The sequence below is a fragment of the Bombus terrestris genome, chromosome 3 (genome assembly GCF_910591885.1).
Source record: "Bombus terrestris chromosome 3, iyBomTerr1.2, whole genome shotgun sequence".
NCBI classification, from domain to species: Eukaryota; Metazoa; Arthropoda; class Insecta; order Hymenoptera; family Apidae; genus Bombus; species Bombus terrestris.
The window spans coordinates 6563170-6579987 of record NC_063271.1 but is presented as its reverse complement, the minus strand read 5'-3'; the positions used below and the strand labels follow the sequence as shown (position 1 = coordinate 6579987).

The 16818-nt window shown below is 41.1% G+C and overlaps 1 protein-coding gene across 2 annotated transcripts in view; it reads left to right on the top strand.

Annotated features, from left to right (window-relative positions):
• Nucleotides 1-16818, top strand: part of LOC100645554 (heparan sulfate glucosamine 3-O-sulfotransferase 5) — a 155891-nt gene that overhangs the window by 24898 nt on the left and 114175 nt on the right. For both annotated transcript variants that reach the window (XM_003394102.4, XM_012320521.3), the window contains exon 2: nt 671-728. The gene's annotated coding sequence lies outside the window, so the exon portion shown is untranslated. The remainder of the gene's footprint in view (nt 1-670; nt 729-16818) is intronic.

The window sequence follows — 16818 nt, the reverse complement described above, 5'->3', positions numbered from 1 at the left end:
TTTAAATCTTATCGATATAATCGGGGTAGCCGTGTTTCGAATTTCAAATCAAAATTTCTTATACGATATACAGGCGTAGAAGCTTCCTAGGAGTATTCGAATACTTTGACGAGCCACCGTAGATAGAAAACGAAGAAGGCGAATATGAGGTAAACACGGCAGAGACCGGTTTTTGTTCAGCTTGGTTTCTTCTAGTGGCAAACGTGTCCGCCTTTCTTCCGTTGTCTCGTTATATCGCGCGTCCTCGAGCACGAGAAGGGGGATGAACCGATGCCGGTGCGCTTACACCGAGGAACCTACCCTCCGGTTATGCACCCATATCCGCCGCCTTCCGCGTCGTAATTTCTTTGTGCTCGCCAGCTTTACGCGATAAGTACTTCGTTCGCTGGAACGGAACAGAGAGAAAAGTTGCACACGGAAGCCGACTTGTAATCGTTTATACGTCGTCGTCATTTCGCTCGGAACGTGACCCGAGGGTGACGTTTGTTTCCGGCGTTGCCGACGCGTTGCAGATTGAACGCACCGACTGGTCGCGTTCATCCTGTCGTGCTTGGTATTCTGATTAAAGCAGGATTTGTTACGGATTAACTGGATTCATTCTGTTCATTTTTAACCTCCTCTCTTTTGTTTCGCGTTTATGCTCCATTTTAATCGTTTGCCTTCGTTTTAGGTGTCTTGGTAAACCAGAGAGGCAGCTGATTCCCGTGACTGGGTCTCGGATAAATAACGTAAGTAGGATTTTTAACTACTCGACAGATCCTGGATGTTTAGAGAAATCCATTGTTTACGAACACGACTGAAGAAGCGCAGGACCTAGGCAGAGATATTTGTTTCGTTTATAAAATATCAGCTATTGTGCTTCGGATATTTCGTATATCTTTACGTGGGTATTGTTACGCGTTCGTTAGATACGTCGAATTTCCCGTAAATCGCGATCTATCGATGACTATCGTCGTTAGGCTGTCGGTGGTAGGTCGCGCCGATTCGTCTTGTATCGAACAACGATGAGTCGTCGTTTAGCGTACAAGCAAATATGTACTGAATTTTCAATCGCAAGAGGATCGTTTAAAGAACGTAGAATATTTAGCGAGTACAAGCAGAACGAGCCAATTGATGCAAACGGTTAAAATTTATCGTCAATTGGAAATCGAGAGGAAACATCGATCGTAACAGGGAAATCGAAACGTGGCTTGAGAAGGAATTTACGGCGGAAGAATGGAATTTTATCGAGCGAGCCTAACCGGCGTTTGTTGCCACGTGTAATTAACTATATTAGATTCAAGCTCGCGGTACGTACGCTGCGTTGGCACGCGATCTAATCGCGTCAGATCGCGTCCCGTAAAGGCACAACGACTCTCAGTCTCAGCTTGGCTTTTCCACCAATCGTCGATTTATTCTATTTTATATACCGTTAAAAAGAACGTCATTCGCTCCGCAAATTTTCGCTCAACCGTCCCGTAAAATTCGAACGCCGATAATTTACATTTAGGATCATCTTTGTAATTTTTGCCTTGACGAATTCTTGCGATGTGTTCGGTCGCGTGCTGAGCACAACGATGTAATAACCATCTTCGTGTTGATCATTTCAGAGGCTAATTCGATAATAATTGAGACGTCTTTCTAATGATCTCTTGAAATGTTTACGAGGATAGATTAACAGTTCGATGTTTCCGATAATTCGTTTCCATGGGATTGGCCAAATCGTTCGATTTCGCGTGTATAGTTCGGAAAACAAGCGCGCAAGGTCAGCGTTTATTTCCACCCGCGATGAGCTCTGGAATTAAGCGTCAACGCCTTCGCCAGCTAGCTGATAGCTAGGACGGTTCGCCGTTTCGTATTTTATTCAGAGGGTCGATCAGCGGATTAGATATTTACAGAAAAGAAGTCTCTCGTTTTTTTCTTTTTTGGCAAATACGGTACGCTATCAAGATGGTTATCGGGTGGAATTGCGGCTAACCGGGAACGAACAAAATTTTCCTGCAGCCGGTCGAGTGTCGAATTAAAATATACACGTGTATAGATCTATCGCGTAATAATAGTTTAGTTTGCCGAGCGTACGTAGTTGGATTTCGTGTTCTGGGTCACGTTATCCATTCCTTTACGCCTCGTTCGCTATTCCAGCCGGCTCGATCTCTTCGTCGACGTCATGTTCTTCTGACATTTTCAGATTTCGTGGCACGCGAACACATTGTTGCAACCTAATGACTGACTATATTCTGGATAAACTGCCGCTGAATTATGATTCGAGTGCATCCACTCGAAGCGCAAACAAGCATCTTATTAGTCCCTAACCCTTTCAACTGGTCTAGAAATACCGGAAGTAATGTATAATTTTCTGGGAGTTTCCTGTTCGTCGAGTGTTGTATGTCAAATAATTCAACGCCGCTTTGCCGCGCAATTTGTCTTCTATTGTGCGCAACCTGTTCTCCCAACCCTCTCGGCCTCCGCGCGACTTTACGTTTAATAATCTGCTGAACGTGGCCCGTAAGCACTCGTCGACGACTACGGTAACGTCTGTTCGCTCAATTAGTGCTTAATTATCAAGTCGAGGGCTGTTTTAGTTTTTGCCACGGCGCGGCGACGCGCGATACTCTCACTCGCAATGGCTGACATATTTTTCGGCAAATTTTCCTTTTTCTTTCTCTTTGACGTTCTTATCGACCGAAAGATTTCGAGATTGCTAATATCCTGTGGCTTCTAACAGTATCGCTTGCAATAATTTTTAACCAAAGATCGGTGTACGTATATCGACATTTCGCTATATATTTTCCTGCGCGTAAATATAAAATAGAGCTGTTGGAAATCACAGGTTACCCTATACTGTTTAGCATAATAACAAAGGTAACCGAAATTACAGGAGGAAGAAAATGATGGTCGATCAACGTCCTTCGAATACCTGTGATTCGAACGGTACACAGCTTGTAACACTTGGCGTACTGCAGCCTGGTAAATTGTGGTTTAGCCGCTTCGTACACGATACGACCCTGTTCACACATAGCGAGTAGAAATTTCGTCAAACGTTGGAAAGTAAAATTCACGCGACGATCGATCGATTATAAATTTCCCTAAAGATCTGCCTTCGGCAATTAATATTTTCCGAATAACGTCGACGAAGTTAGGAAAAGTTATTCTGCTTGGAGATTCAGCTTGATGATATAGATTTTCGAAAGCACGATCACAAAGTTAAACGCAGGATAATAGGAATAAGAGATGCAAGAAACGAAATAAACATTCATAAGGAAGGAAAGGTAAAGAAAATAAAGCAAGCTGCTCGCCGGGATATTGCTTGTTTCGTTTCGCTAGCAGGCAGTGTGAAGTAAAATTTCTTAGTCCCTTGGCCACTCGACTCTTCTCCACGAGTATGAACACCGCTGATAAACTCGCCTAGGATACATTTTGAGAGAAACGATTCTTAATACTTTCTAACGAAGGCATCTCTGCCGGGAGTAAGCCGATTACGTTTTTATTTTACGGTCCTAAACTTTTACGCGAATCGTTTCGTTGCAGCTGCCGCGGAAGAAAAGTTTGTGCGTTATAAATAAACTTCGAGCATTACCGAAGTACTCAAGTTCTTATCTTTTTCTTTTTTCTTTTTTTATCGAAGTAGCACTCAAAGGTGCGTGACAGAATGAAGCGAGCCGCATGGATCTTTTATGTCTTCAATTTAGCCTACACAGTCATGTATCTTTACGTAATAAGAATATTTACGCAGGATATTATTAGTATTAAAAAGTAACATCTCGTATTATCGAGCGTGGAGATCGACATTATTACAATTACGAAAGAAGTTGTGTTCATATTAGAATCTTTTATTATTCAAGTACGTACCATACTGCAGGAATATTTCGTTCATTGAACATTCCGTTATCCAGACGCTTTACCTTCTGCAACGTTATATTCCATCATCCATTGAATGTTCCGTTCTGGTCTAATTATAATACTATATTACCTGGCATAACAGCACGTACGCATGCAATTTAATACGAATCAAATAAACATAGTCGATTTTATAATGTTATAACGCCGCGAATGCACAATGCTAATTAGAAGAATCAAAGGTAGGAATAAAAAACAGGCTTTGCAATTCCGAAACGGCAAAATATAATCTACCCCTCGGACATAATTTAGTAAATATCAAAAGTAATAAAGTTAAAGTATATTATGACATTGCACGATTATCGTTTCCAAAATCGTTATGACGAGGCTTTTAACATTCACGGACGGTCGTAAAACGTTGATCAACGGAAGAAAGAACAGACGTAGCGAGGTGATTTCCGAACGATCGTAGACACAAAACGCGCCGATTCAAAGTTTTATATCGCTTTACAAACTGGCGAAACATTTCGTCCGTGAGAACGATGTCACTTGCGCGTCCTAATTCGCGACGACATTATACGCTTGCAGAGGAATTTCTGAGCATTCCTGAGAGGGCTGCATTAATGCATTCTTGAAAGTTAAGATGCTCTTCTAGCCTGACTTCTGCTTTGTTCCTGGCAATACGGACGTAAAGTGCTCCTGAAATTATTTGCAGAGTATCGCGATTTTCTCGCTCGTCGAGAGTCGTCTGGTCTTTGGCTCGTCGCGAGTCTCGATCGAAATTATTTCAGTTCGTTCGATCGATTCAACTACAAAGCGGAGACGATTCGATACGATATCCAGGAGTTTTCTAGTACATGCAATTCTTGCACTAGAATTTTCCATTATTTATATTTTCATTTGACAGAATTACATTGCGGATGTTTATGCATTTATGGAAGATGTGACGCTGTAAGAATACACGTAATATACGAAAATATAATTTCATGTGTTACGCTAGATTAACCGCGTAGTAGTGATGCATGTATGTGAATATGAGTGTACGGAAGTATGCGTGTGCGCGGCGCCTCGAAAACAAACGAATGTAAACTGGCGTGGAAAAAGGCGAGACGCGTGCAAGTGTGTATCGGTGAATATCTTTGAAATCGTTTATCAAATAAATATATAACTATTCTAATATAAATTCTAAATATAAATATAATGTTCCTATACCATTATTTCGGCAATTAAGATCCAAAATTCTCAACAATATAAAATATTTAAAGTATAGTACTCGTTGTAACCTTTAATGGACGAAGAACATTTCCGTTTAAATTCCATTTTTTGAATTAAATGTAGAAAAATACGAAGCTGCATAAACATCCACGGTCCGGATATAACGTATGTACACTGTGTAGTACATATGTGTAACATACATAACATATGTGTGTATTTGTGCGATCTCTTTGAAATTACCTTTCGCTTATCGTTATTTTCATCTCCTACTCGCGTTTGCCTAGTTCTACTTGAAATACCCAAAGCGGTAAATTTACATTTTATTGGTTATTTTGTTCTTTTGCTCGAATATATTAGCGGACGGACGATGAAAGCCAAAGGATGAAACTCTTTAAATCCTTCTCGGAATTACAAGCTTTCCTGGACGCAAATGAGAAAGGTTTGAAGATGTTGAGATTCAGAGACACGGAAATTCTTAATTCGAAAAACAACAGATGTCATTCACATTCGATAACTGTCCGAAAATTATCGACGACGATCAATTTACTAGATCGGATAATTAAGTCCATTGGCGATCTCTTGAAAGAACACGTTAAGTATTGGTTTAGTATTAAGCTCTGTGTAAAATCTATCTCATCAGCGAGTAACTCGTTTATTTCATTTCGCTATCAATTTATATCTTTTGTAGTTTTTAACACGTTGAAACGTTGGTCGTCGATCATCCACGTTATTAGATCTTTCGGAATGATTAAAATAATTAATTGAAATAAAATAAATTTCACGAACCGACAAATTGTCGACAATGCGAATAATTTCGGTAACATTGCCAGAAACTGTGCGCGGATGCAATGCGATATTTTGCAAGAATTAAACGTTATGGCGTAGTATTATATATTTCAATCTGTTGCGGCTCCCAGCGTGAAATATATAAGATTCGCGGTCGAACAATTTCAAACGCGTTTTAAAGTGTTTAAAAGCGTTAAACAATTTTTCTAACATTCTTCCAAAGTGCATATACAAATGGAAGTCAGACGAATTTATTACTCGTATTACTTCAATTTAAATCTATTATTCCTATTTAAATCCATTACTCCAATATACATAATAACAGAGAAGAATATCATCGTCTGTCCGTTATCAACAATTTCGTAATAAATTCGTGAAAGAATAAACAGACGATACACGAGCGTACGGGATACTTATCGTTCGATTCGTATTTATAAAATTCGACTTTCGTCGCGTCGAGCCAACGATCACGTACGTATCGACGACCGATGTTGGGAAAAATCGAGCAGAATCGAAATAATTGGTGACGCTGGAAAATTTAAGAGGCATGGGACAGGTATCACTTGCGGACGATCGTTGAGCTCGTCTTCGCGAGTGGGTAGAAAGATTTTTCTTGGAGGTGGGGCGGATAACTCGACGAAACATCGTCGGTACCAAGCGTGCGCGTACACGGAAACATCTAATGTGTGCACACGCGGAGTTAATATGAAAAGGACACGCAACCGAGCAAATTACCATCAAAATTATAAGCTTGGCCGTTCAAGGCCACGGCCTGTTTCAATTTCCTTCGCGGACCTCCCATCGATCCGAATTTACCTGTCCTTTGCACGTGAAAGCTCGCTATACCTGCACTCCCGCTAATTGCATCGTATTTCGCATCGCTGTGTTTCTCTATTCCCTTTTAAGTCGTGGTTTATGAAATAGAGCAAATAATGGTACGTTCTCTACATTCGGACTTGTACCGCAGGATATTAAGTATTCTCGTAAGGGAACAGAAACGTGTTATTTAACCGCTTCACCGCGGACGTCGTTTGATTAACTCTTTGCTTTATGATTTTTACCCCCGGGTATATATACAACCCTGTTCGCAAGTATGTATTAGAGCACTTGCTACCTTCGTACAGAGCGCGATAATCGACCCAGATAATCAACTTTAGCATCGATGTTTCGAGGTTCTCGTGAATCGAGGTTTTTGCAAACGATCGTGGAACTTGTAACTGGACTGTTCCCCAGACTTCTATCTTTTTAAATACACCCATTGAGATATATGTAATTTCGTGAAGTACATCGGATTAACAGCGTAGTAATGACACGCGCATGAATATGTACTTGCGTGCACAGCGTTTCGTGAAACAGATGAATGCAACTATTCCATTAGTAGTGTGGTATAGAAGGTGATGAAACAAGGAGAGTGCTGAGACACGTGCAAATGTATATCGACGAAGATCTTGTAAATCACGTATTAAATAAATGTGAAACTATTTTGATATCAATTTTAAGTGTAATCTAAGTGTTTCTATACATTTATTTCGGCGATTAAGATCCACAATTCTCAACAACACCAACTGGAATCCGTTCTATGGAATTCGCTTATTGGCCAACACTGTTCGGTCTTGCATCGATCTTTCCAGCAAATCTAATTTTTTGCCATGTTCTAGGCTGGGTCTAAATTAACTTCTAAGCGGCATGATTTCATTGCGTTTCGTATAGTACCATGATTATCTTTATTCGTTTAATTGTCTACCTTATCCTGTTATTTCTAGTCATTTTCTTGTCTTTCCTTCTCTATTTCGCTTCCTATTTGCGATCTTTAGTCTTAGGACAGACGTAGAGTAACCGTTAATGTTACTTATCTGTTAACCGTGTTCCAACTTTATTTATTATTGTTTTATCAAAGAATTCTGAACCTTTGGGCGAGTAAACTTTTAACCGAATTATTTTCTCGTTGTTTCTTTTATTCCAGTCCCCTGCTGAATTGTTTTATTCGGCGTTACACGAATAACGGGAGAATCGAAAGTTCCGTAATCTGAAAATGTTCTTATCCAAACAGCCGTCTCCCTGTTAATTCGGATAATGGAAGTTCCGTTGGCCGACGTCGAAGTTTGTACAACGAGATTTTGGCTGACGGTACAGCTATGATATAGCAGCCACGTATGTGGATGTCATAAATCGATGTGATAGAGCCGCGCTCAAACGTGAGTTACGCAATGAACGGAAAGTAAATCCTGTGTTCGTTCATCTGCGAAAACCGTCGTTCGTCTCTAAATTAATCGAAGCAGCACGATTACGTAATTTATCTATAATGTATCCTATATATAACGCGATATAACTGGTATATGTAATACATTTTAATCCATCGTATCGTTTAACGATATCGGTAGTTTTACCGGGGACGCGTAATTCAAATTTCGTTTATCGTTAGATCGGACGACTCGCGTTGTATTTTTTACATCGACGTTTATTTAGATCCCGCGAATTGGACATTCTCCGTTTCTCCGCCTATTTTCCAATTGATCGTATCTCTTGAATAGAACTTTCCACGCAATCGCAGACATTATCCGAGAATGTCTCATTGTTTAATTAAAGGATTTCCTTGTCAAGAGCGTATCGGAAGATTCAGCTTATTAAATAGACCGTAATATATTAAATAAACCTCCTTTCTCTCTCTCTCTCTCTCTCTCCGTTTCTCGGTTTAATCTACTTTATCATTTCGAGTTAATTACTTGCCATCACTTTGCTACATAATATGTAATACAATATCCAAGAGTGCGGCCACGTTAACCGCGGTTACCGACGCGCTGTTCGTGGCCGTGTTTCTCGACCACGTTAAACACAAGATAATCTGACAGTTCGGGAATACGCGGAAACTTGCCTGTAAATAATCGAGTTGTCAATAGCACGCCAACGAATTAATTGCTTGCGATGTTACGTTACACGCAACGAAATCACGAATGCAAATCAAATTAAAACGGTGTCGTTGTCTTGATTCTAACGCCACGCGACAACCAACGTTTCTATTATAAACATTCGCTATCGTGGATTTATCGGTGACGTTTAATTATCGCGCTTGTATCGCAGAAACGTCGGTTTCCGTGTATGGAATTTATAATCTCATCGGTCATTTTAATTTACGAATTTGGCGGTAGAGTCTTTCTACTCGCGCGTTTTCTCGTCTAGCGGACGAAACAGTAAATTAAAAAGCGTCGCGGATTCTTTCTTTGTTCCGATCGTTCCGAATTTAAAGAATTTTATCAAAGAGGAAGCGACTTTCGCTTCGAATTTTCCCATTTTTTTCGAATGCAACATTTTTCGCACGAACAGAGGCACAACGTAACCATTGTTTTTCACGTTGCAGAAAGTCGTTGTATAGGATTTCAAAAGAATTCTTGTTTCGTGAATTTTCATCGTTTTACCCGGCGAATATTGAAACCGAAGTTGAAACAGAAAATTTAAAGATCACTGGCGCTGTTCAAAATTGTTCTCCTTTCTCTATCTCTATCTTTGCTTCTTTTTCTTTTTCGGTACGCCAGAGTAATATAAAACGTTGCGAAGAAGAGAACGAGCTTATACCGCGGTTGAAGATAGAGAATACATTTTCGCTTTAAAAATGCATTATCCAATGCATTAACTCTTATCTGCTCGCGTATGTCGCGGTACGAGAAAGAAACCGGCTTGTCAAAAAGCAAATTACTCATTTTCTTTACCTCACGCTTATGTGGTACTTCCACGGTTATTAATCGAGACTCAAGTCCGAGCTTTTACAGATCAAACAAATATCAGCTGCAACGCGTTTTAAATAAGAAACGGTTCTTCGTGCAAAGTTAAGAAATCTTACACTCAGCATCGAGGAGACGCTTTAAACGACATAGTTAAATCATACAAAGCACGAGCCAACAGCTATATATGTAGGAAAATTCGTTGCGAGAGACCCAGCTGGATGCTGTCTGCAATTTCCAGCAGTCCATAGCTGAACGCCGCAGGGTTCTATTACTAAAATTGGTGGATATCAAAGATTCTCCTGTATCACGGTGCGACATGAAACAATATTTCGAAGATTTTTGTTCGGCAGGTGTTTCATCAGGTCGGCCGACGTTTTTCGCGAACCTCCATAAATCTTATGGCTCGTGATCGTAGTAGCCGCGTGGTTAATAATTTGGAAAAATACGTAATAACAGTAGATAACAGAGATGAGAATAAAATAATAAAGCTCTGATCGTTGTAAGCTACAGATTTTGAGACGGCGTAGAATTACGTACGCGTGGACGAACGCGTTAAAAGTCGCGAACGTAGAAAAACGGATAGTCGTTTTTTGGTTGCGGTGGCTGGACTTGGAACGTAAATCGATCGCGTGCCAGAGATTGGAAGGGAAGGGAATCGAATTGTCCGTAATGCGCAGCTGGTGGATAGTTTTGGTGTGGTGCTGCCAGCGACGGAGGACAGCACCCGAGGATCCGTTAAGAAGCCGGGGTGTGCGGCGAGTTTTCACGACATCGGGACGTCGTTTTGAGGCGGCTTAATTGGAATCGGATGGAAGCGCGAGGGAACTTCTTGCTTCTTGGCTCTCTGTGTCGTGAAATTGTAGCTCGAAGACGAATGCCTCGGTCCGTCTGGGAGACGGACCTCTTTCGTGTTAAATCGATTTCGTTGAAACGTTCTCTGCAGTAGCACTGAAGTTACAAGCAGATAGAGAAACTGAAAGTAGAAAGAGGAAGAGGAAGAGAGAGAGAGAGAGAGAGAGAGAGAAGTAGTAAGGTCCTCGAACGACGCGACGCGTAAATCCATACCGAGTTCCTGGACGAGACAAGTTCCTTCGATTCGAGTTGGAACCATTTCAGCTCGATAGAGTCGGCCTGCGTCGTCGTTCTACCGAACATATTTTTTCGGATTACATACACGGTTTTCGCGTTGGACCGGCGTCCGCGTATGTCTTTCCGTGTCGGCAGCACCATTGAATGCGTTCGCGTGAATTACGCGAATAGAAGGTAAAATTTCATTAAAACGATTCAGGTCAGTTGACTTAAAAACGCGGATTCAAACGGACGCGACGCTGGATAACTTTATGGACGGATCTTTGACCTTTCTTTTTCTCCTCTCTCTTCCATTCCTCCACCCTTTATTTCCCATTTAATATTTAATCCGTCCAGTTTGACGTTTCGAACGCGTGCCGACAGAGGATAAAAAGAATCTCGTCGTTTCCAAATTCGTCTTCGAATATCGGTCCACGTATACCCTCTCTTTTACTTTCTTCCCAAATCACCGTGATTTTCTCCTCTTTCTTTTCTTTTTTTTTTTTGTTTGTTAGGTACGTTAATTGCCTCTTCCGCGGCAGATTGTCTGAAGCGTGTCTCGAGTGGAAAGGAAATCGATTTCCTTAGCGTTCGTCGATGGAACGGTCGTCTGGTCTGGAAATGGCACGTTTTCAACCTACTATATCTCGCCGACTCGCGACGAGGCGCGTGCCTTCCTACGCGACATCCGTTCCGATCTTTTCTCACATTTTTAAATGTAAACGAAGTCTCGTCGAGTAGTTCTTTCTCCCTCCACTCAGCCAGAACGCCTTTGTTCGTTTGACTCGCTCTACGGTCCTCTCGACTCGCAGCGAACACTTACGACTAACAATGCATTTTAGCAAAATCGAAACGTATTGCACGATTTGATCGTACATTTTGTTCTTCTTGTTGCTAGCAGAGCGAATTCTCGTAAACGATGTAACACGCGTCACGGACACGCATTGAAAAATTGCTACATCGCGGAAAAAAGAAAGGCTATTAGCTTCATTTCTTATTTTTTATTTATTCATAATTCGTGCCTTGCGGTTTAGGATTTATAATTCACATTCTCCACTTGCTTGCAATATGCGCTTGAACCGTATTTACGCGCTATAGTTAGAAGGAAGAAAGCGTAGTATACGTTGAACAATCAATTCGTAGCGAAACCTTTACGAGATTAATAGACAACAAGTAGGTACATTACTGCGCTCTTAGCAGAGCATTATCTTACTCTCTTGTTCTTCTACTCTGTTATCAGGGTATTATATCATCTTGCTGCTTTTTGTATTGACCAGCTTGATCGGATTACACGCTATGTAAAGCTTCTTTAGCTTAAAGTTAAATTATATACAATTTCACTTTCTGCGGCTGTTGATTATTTTATGTAGAACTGGTCCTTTAACGTGGACGATCGCTATACGTACGACGACTATATCTATAATGTTTCTTTGTTACGATGTATTAAAATTGCGCGATGGCAAGCGAATATAACACTAGCACAAAATAAAGCGATCATGGATATTTATTGGAATCGATTGAATGGGTCAAGACTTGGTTGGTGGAGTTGTTTGGACTCGTCGGATTAGTTTGCGAAGCAACGAGCTTCAGATTGAGACTCGCTTCGAATTCGAAGACGAAACAACGTACCGAGTACGAAGTAAGCTTCAACTTAGATTCGTTTAGACTTTAGACCATCGAGCTGCATGCATCGATTTAGGAAGCAAGTGACTCCGAGGGTCACATCGAGCGTCGGTTTCCTGCAAGAATCGTCGCACTTCCTAGCATCATTCATCTACAGCCGAAACCACGTCGATCGACTATTACCTTCTGTTCCTTATTCGGCAAACGAGATCAAATAAAATCAGACGCCTTGCTTTTGGATCGAGTCTAATAATAATAATAAACTGAAAGTTTCATGGGAACAGCCCGTGTTCACGGCTGTATCCTAACTCCCGCTTCGACCCAATAAATAACTAATTTCCAAAAGTAATCCCTGCAGACAGCTGATCCCTCCAACTTGAAACGGGTCTCTGGTCAACGAATCAGACGCACGAATCATCGAGTCTTCTGAAGCTAATCGTCCTCGTATACGATCCCACGTGTATTTCTACTTCATATTAGACACGCGCACTATATTATCATTTAAATACAGATCGTATTATGAACACGGTATCGACACGGTTGGCCAGCTTTCTATACAGCCAGGATACGTATAACCGGCGAAGAACGACGCGTAAAGGGGTTTGCATAATATCGATTCGTAATCCATCCGTCGGCGTGATATGATAGCTGCCGGCTCGATTTTTCCCCGGTGTTTCTATACCGTGGGAGTTCCTTGCAATTTTCATGTCATCCTCGTCCGCGGCTTCGAGTCGTCGCACGAGGAAAAACATTTTCCGGGGAAATTGGAACGGAGATGGCTGGAGATTGGTGGGACGAGGGAATAGCGTGCGGTGAAAAGACACAGCACCCGGGTTCCGTGGTAGTCGGCTACCCGGCAATACCTACGAGATCTTCTTCTCTTTGACACCCGAGCCCGGTATGCTACTTTTACATTCCACTCTACGTTTTATACATCTGACGAGTGTGTGAGCGTGTATTTAAGCAACACTTTGTACTCGGCCCTGGTGTGCAACCCTGTTGCGCTGTGAAAAGGGCCGCATATGCCCGCGATCTCGTTGCCTTCCGGAGACTTTGATCTTCGTTAATCGCCGAGCTTGCCCGGCTTCCCGAAGGCTTTAAAACCTGGTTTCTATCCCTTCCTCGGCTAACTACGCTCTCCTCCTCCCTGCATTTTTTATCCTTCCCATCGTTAACATTCCCTTTTGTTTCGACTATTTCAAGTACCAGCGAGTAGGAACTTCGCGTTCCTCTTGCGGCTCGATCGTTGTGCTGCAATCCCTACACGGATGAATCCTTTAAGGTTCCTTCTGTTTGGCCACGAACGCGCTCCTCGAGGTTGCAGCAGCGATGTTGCTCGAAGAAACGGCCAAGAGAAGCGCGTGTAATATCAGCTTGCCGGATCCAAAATATAGTTTCTACGGAGCTACGAATCGGCCAGGCAGTGTCGTATTAAGAAAGAAATTCGCTTCGATACGCGCGCATTAAAAAGCGAGATTTATGGTGGAAATACTCGCACGTCGTTGTCACCGGTTACGATTAGACTGCGGATTTTTACGAGAATTCATATTTTCGTGGTACGATTAAGAGAGTAGAAGCTAGATAGGAATTTGATTTACCTACTGAATATCACAAAGAGTACTATTATACTTTGCATACTTTGTATCTGTATGCGTATCATGTGCATTTTTCTAGCTTTAAATTTCTCGTAATCGCGTAAAAGTCCACGCTGTAGTTACGATCGGTCGGAATATTCGAACGAGTTTAAATTTGGACAAGGCGTTGTAAAAGTTCCCAATACGAATTTAGTATGTAGAAGATATAGAGTTGTAGTATCTGGAGAAGATCGAGCAGACGTTAGGACGTCGGTTCGAGTAATACGATTGTCAGTTAGGCTAACAATACCAGTTCCACTGCGGATATTTTCGACACGACTTTTTTTTTCTCGCAAAGACGGCTTTCAAATTAGCTCGCCGAAGTGGCTTTCTTTCGTTATCGAAAATGCACTTTTCTATCTTTCGTTCCATCTTGCAGCCAGGAAGCCTGCGAGATATTTATCTTAATTAATTTCCCAGGAGTTATAAATCAAAGTATCGCAGCATTTTTCAATAATGCAGTCGGAAAGTTTTCCCGAAGGAAGAAATAACTCGGACAGAACGTGGCGCAACACCTTACGATTGTAAATACGTTAAAGTATCATATTGTTTCTCGCAATTAAAAACGAAGAGTTCCCACTGTAAGAATTATTCGAAGCGTTCAACGCACGGATCTGCGAACAGCTTAGTATATTAATTTGCATAATTGTTACGTAGAACAACAGCCAGAAGCCGAAATTGCTAACGCCCGCTATGATACAGTGCAGGTCGTAACTGGGAAAAATGAAAAAGAAATGTATTCGTCTTCTTTTGTTCGTGCTACGTGATTGGTATATACAGTGGGTCATAAAAGAATTCGCACACCCTTAGAAACTTTTTACGTTTGTATTATACAACACACTGTGAAATTTCATTAGTGCAACAAGACTATCGCTATTACATTTTTAAAGCTTAAAGCGAATCTCATTACGTATATATAATATAAGATATTTACTGAAAGCATACGCTTCCTAAAGATCATCGGAATACTTGAACAATTAATTATTCGCTGTATTAACAATATCATCTTGGACATTAATCTCACGTTTAAAGCTACTGTTCATGCTGCACGTTAATTTCGCTAATTTGGCAAGCGTTAACTACGTTCGCTGTGTTTGCAATAAACGTCTCGCAACTTCTATATACATTTTTAGATTGATTTCAAATTTAACTATCGTAATCACGATCGTCGTGTCTCGTTACGATGTCAACGAGGTTTCAGAAAGCTTCGTACGGTACAGGCGATAAAAATTTTCTTCCGATAAATGTTCGAATACTTTCGCGAACCACTGTAAGACTGATAAATCGTATCACAAGGTTATAAAGAAGCATTCGACGTTTCTACCTACGCGATATTAAATTCATATTGGACGTGCAAACATCGATATGAAAATCGAAGAGTACGCAGGGTACAGAGGACGTAAACAAGATACGGATATTTGCTCTCGATATTTATAAACGTCGCTCACGTGTTACGAAATTTTTACGATTCGATGTCGAAACCTGCGTCTACTCGTGTTTTATGTAAAATCAATTTGGTGTGGCCGCTATTCGTCGCTCAGTCTGTCGAAGAGGTTTGCTCGTGTTACATGGAAAATGTAGACCGTTCGGACGTAGCTCGCATAATTTATCGGCGAATATGAAACTGCCTTTATCCTTCGCTATGCCGTTATCCTTGGAGCCTGTAACCAATTAATAAACCTTCGATTAATGTGTAATCGGGTGCACGGTCCAGGCAACCGATTGAAAATTAATGGCCTCAGCCGTTGTCACGTAAATTAATTGCAACGCGACGTCGTGTTCGCCTGAACGTCAAGCAATTTTATAGTCGCCTGTTTGTCTGCCTTCTGATCGTTTGTTAAACGTATGTTACTGTTTTTTTCGTTAACGTCCGATACCATAATCCGACGCGAGATTGACTGTTAGCTCAGTCTGTCGCGTTCTTATTTTTCAGAAACTGTCCCGATAAATTATCTAACGACGTTTCTTCCGCGTAATCGATGGGTATCGTGGTATTCGATATTCTCCTAACGTGGAAAGATCCACGAAAAGAATAGCGTTTTATTCCGCAGTGTAAAAACTTGTCAACTTTTCAGCGAATAATTTGAAATTCCAAATTGAAATTATACGACTTAAAAGTAATTTAATGGAAAGGAATCGTACACGTATTGCAGACTCGATTAACCGTCGTTATCGCATGTACTACCATTTGGCAATCCGGTATTGGTTTTTAATCCGACGATTGCTTAATTACTCGGCTTCTGGTCTAATTTAAGGCGCGGACGATGATAACAGGCAGCCTTTTAGTCGGGAGTAAAATTTCCCAGGTGGCCATCGCCCTTTGATAAGAAAAGAATTGTCAGGAACGCGTTTGCCCAGTCGAATGTTCAGGAACTTGATAGGGGAGAAGTTCCTTCTGGTTACGTTCGTTAGTGTTGGAAACGTTTCCATGATAATAAATTCAGATGGTTCGCATTAAAATTTCTTTCGTTCAGCGACTATCGTCAGTCCGATCACTTTTATCGATTCGTTCTAATTTATTATGGTCGAGACACGTCGGTGCACGTGTAATCGCTGGTAATTTTCTTTCGACGTTCAGACAATGACTCGAGCCTTTTCTTTATGGCTCTTTTTTTATGGCGTACGTGGTTATTGGTAATGACGAGCATTCGAATCTCATTTTCGATCTGACGTTTTTCAAGGCTTTCGAAATTCGAATCACTTCGATTAGAATTCGATACTATAATACTGGCGAGAGTCTTGGACGATTTAATTGCTGTGAAGATTTCCAAGACCTTCGGCAATTTTGAGATTCGAATTCGAATCAAAATTAACAAATATGCCGATAGATGATCTCTTTTGACTTTTCTGTCGTTGAAAGAGGCGTATTTTTAATATGCAAATAAGCACGGAATCGAAAAGACACACGTCGTGTGATTGGTATAGCAAAGGATACATCAAATTCAGAAGTCGATCGT